The sequence below is a fragment of the Equus asinus genome, chromosome 2 (assembly GCF_041296235.1).
Source record: "Equus asinus isolate D_3611 breed Donkey chromosome 2, EquAss-T2T_v2, whole genome shotgun sequence".
NCBI lineage: Eukaryota > Metazoa > Chordata > Mammalia > Perissodactyla > Equidae > Equus > Equus asinus.
Window position 1 is genome coordinate 162,093,223 of NC_091791.1, and position 3,574 is coordinate 162,096,796.

Genomic DNA, 3,574 nt, shown 5'->3' on the forward strand with positions numbered 1-3,574 from the left:
TGGCATCAATCCTGGGAGGAAGCAGAGGTTATTAAATGCAGAGACCACTTGGTGATAGACAACAGCGCCACATGACAGCCACTAATTTCTCTGTGATCCCGTTTTGGAGGCCGTGAGCATATTTGGACAGTGTTAATGCTAAAGTAGAAGTAGACTTTCACAGCCTTGACCTTTACTCTTCTATAACATTAACAAATATCATAATTTACATTTTCAGGTAGCAATACTGACCAAGATAATGGATGGAGACAATCACTCTGTGGTGTCAGAGTTTGTGTTCCTGGGACTCACCAATTCCTGGGAGATCCAACTTCTCCTCTTTGTGTTCTCCTCCACCTTTTATGTGGCAAGCATGATGGGAAACTCCCTCGTTATGCTCACTGTGACCTCTGACCCTCACTTACACTCCCCCATGTACTTTCTGTTGGCCAATCTCTCCTTCATTGACCTGGGAGTTTCTTCTGTCACTTCTCCCAAGATGATTTATGACCTTTTCAGAAAACATAAAGTCATTTCCTTTAGTGGCTGCATCACTCAACTCTTTTTCATCCATGTCATTGGTAGTGTGGAGATGGTGCTGCTCATAGCCATGGCCATTGACAGATATGTTGCCATATGTAAGCCTCTCCACTATCTGACCATTATGAGCCCAAGAATGTGCATCTTCTTTTTAGTGGTTGCCTGGATGACTGGCCTTATCCACTCCTTTGTTCAATTGGCTTTGGTGGTAAACTTACCCTTCTGTGGTCCTAATGTGTTGGACAGCTTTTACTGTGATCTTCCTCGGTTCCTCAAACTTGCCTGCACAGACACTGATTGACTAGAGTCCGTGGTCACAGCCAACAGTGGGCTCATCTCTGTTGGCTCCTTCATCATACTGATCATTTCCTATATCATCATCATTCTCACTGTTCAGAAACACTCTTCAGCTGGTTCATCCAAGGCTCTGTCTACGCTGTCAGCTCACATCACTGTGGTGCTCCTGTTCTTTGGTCCTTTAATATTTGTCTCTACACAGTCATCTCCCTCTCTACACCTGGATAAGTTTCTGGGTTTCTTTGATATAGTTTTCACTCCTTTCCTGAATCCTCTCATTTACACATTCAGGAATCAAGAAATGAAGGTGGCAGTAAGGAGAGTATGCAGACAGCTAGTGAATTACTGGAAGATCTCTTAAATGATGCCTCTATTGTGAAGAGCCTTTGCTGATTATTGATGTTCATTATTGATGGCCAAACTCAGACAGAAACTTTTCTTTGCCCCACCTTGATTTGATTATGCACACTGATATTGAATCTATTCTGTGTTTCACTCAGGAGGGAGGGACATTCATTTCTGAAAAGAGAGAAAGATTTGCATATGACATATTTATAATCAAAGATTATAACAATGTTGAGTACCAATTCCTAAGGAATAATATGTATATGATGTAATTATTAGAAATACGAAAGAGGGCAGGCTTTTCTAGGACCTTCAGAACAGGGAGAACTCGCTCTCTTTTTTTAACAGGCATCTGTCTCACAGACAAGAATTCAGTGTTCAGTGGGGTTTGCTCAGGGAGGACTGAACTGAGCGTTCATGTTGTGTGTTGCAGCTTGCTCACATTCTATCCCCCCTTTGGGTCTCTGCCAGGGCTATGTAACTAGGGCAGAATCTTTGAAAGGACACACATAGAATCTTTGGGAACACACATACGAGACCCCAGTGGGTGCATGTTTCTCTGTAGAAGGCATGTGACCTGCTCTTGGAACACAAAGAACTGGGAAAATAGTGGGAATTTTCTCCTTGTTTATCATTATGCTACACAAATCCAGTAGATTTTTATATTCCTTTTCTTCCTATTTCTTCTTCCCCATTTTTCCTCAGCCACTTATGGTCTCTTGGCTTTCCTCCTTTCCCTTTCCTTTTTCAGGCTTCCATCCTTCTCCTTCTTCTATCCCATCATACTTCCTTTTTTTCACACTCTGCCTCACTTGTTGCTCTGTCTGCTTCTAACTTATCTTATTGCTGTCCCTTTTTCTCATTTATTTTTATTCTCTGTTTTTTAATTGAGGTATAATTGACATATAATATTACATTAGGTTCAGGTGTACAGCATGATGATTTGATATTTGTATAAATTGCAAAATAATCACTACAATATGTCTAATTAACATCCGTCACCATACAATACTGCTGTCCCCTTTAAATTGCTCTATTATAATTATTATAATTTGCCTCCTTGACAGGTTTCATGTCTTGAAGAACTTGCTGTTTTGGCCAAAAGAGCTCACCAGTGGAGTGTGAGTGAGGGGAGAATAGCTAAATAGCAAGGATAGTGTCACTTAGAGCCGTGGCTTTCACACTTTTTGACAGTGACCCCCAGTAAGGAATAGAAGATAAATTGCCATCCCCATAAAGAACTGAATCAAAGTTTTACATAATGACACCTATTTTTACAAACTTTTCCTTTTTTCTTTCCTTTCCTTGTCTCTTCTTTTCTATTAAAAATGTCTGTTTACAGGGGCTTGCCCAGTGGAATAGTGCTTAAGTTTGCCCACGCCACTTCCACTGCCTGGGGTTCGCTGGTTCAGATCCTGGGAGCAGACCTAGCACCACTCTTCAAGCCATGCTGAGGCGGCGCCCCACATAAAGTAGACGAAGATTCGCACAGATATTAGCTCAGCAGCAATCTTCCTCAAGCAAAAAGAGGAAGATTGGCAATGGACTTTAGCCCACAGCCAGTCTTCCTCACAAACAAGACAAAACAAAAGTCTGTTTACAATCCATTTTGTGAGCTATAGAATCTCTGTTTACTAAGAAAATTACACAGAAGCCAGAGAATTACATGTATTGCTTCTAGTTAAGAAGAAAATGAAGACACCAAGAAGAATTTGTTATATCATTCCTACAGAGAAAGCCAAATTCTAGACTTGCTTTAATATACTATTCAATAGTAAAGCAGTTCTAAGTTTATTTAAATAAGCCCATCAAAGTTGAGCTGTGCAAACTTTGCCAAAATTTTAATATATATCATTGCTTCTTTTCAGACTCATTATTTGAAGTTAAATATCTCACCAAAGCAAATAGAATACACTTTCTGAAAACCTTCTACAACTTTCTATCTCCATTCAGTTTTGTCTTTTACTATCCTCTTTCACATTCTGGAATAACATTTTATCTTCAGATAGGTGTACCTATTTTTCCTTTGATAAAAAAAATCAGATCCTGTTACTTGCATAGTTAGTAATATTTTTTGGTCATGTTACTTCTAGTATAGTCCCAGTCATCATATTAATTATGATTTTTAACCAACATAGCTAATTTCTATTTCACTGAGAGTTCTTGAAGGTAATTGAGAATTGCCTGTCACATACAATCATTTTAGTAAACCATCAGAGCTCATGAACACCCTAAATATAACCCCCAACAGCCACACACATCCTACTGACCACTTCTTACCGGCAGCAAATGTTATCCTTAAAGTAGCAAAAATGAAGATGTTCAAAACCTTGATCAAAAGATAAATGTACTTTATAAAGATATAAGAAAAGTCACACACACACGTGTGCACATACATGGTAACCAGTATTTC

The 3,574-nt window shown here is 39.3% G+C and overlaps 1 pseudogene; it reads left to right on the forward strand.

Moving 5' to 3' along the window:
* The first annotated feature begins 238 nt into the window (after window positions 1–238).
* LOC106835196 (olfactory receptor 4F3/4F16/4F29-like) lies at window positions 239–1,328 on the forward strand (annotated as a pseudogene).
* Window positions 1,329–3,574: the final 2,246 nt, after the last annotated feature.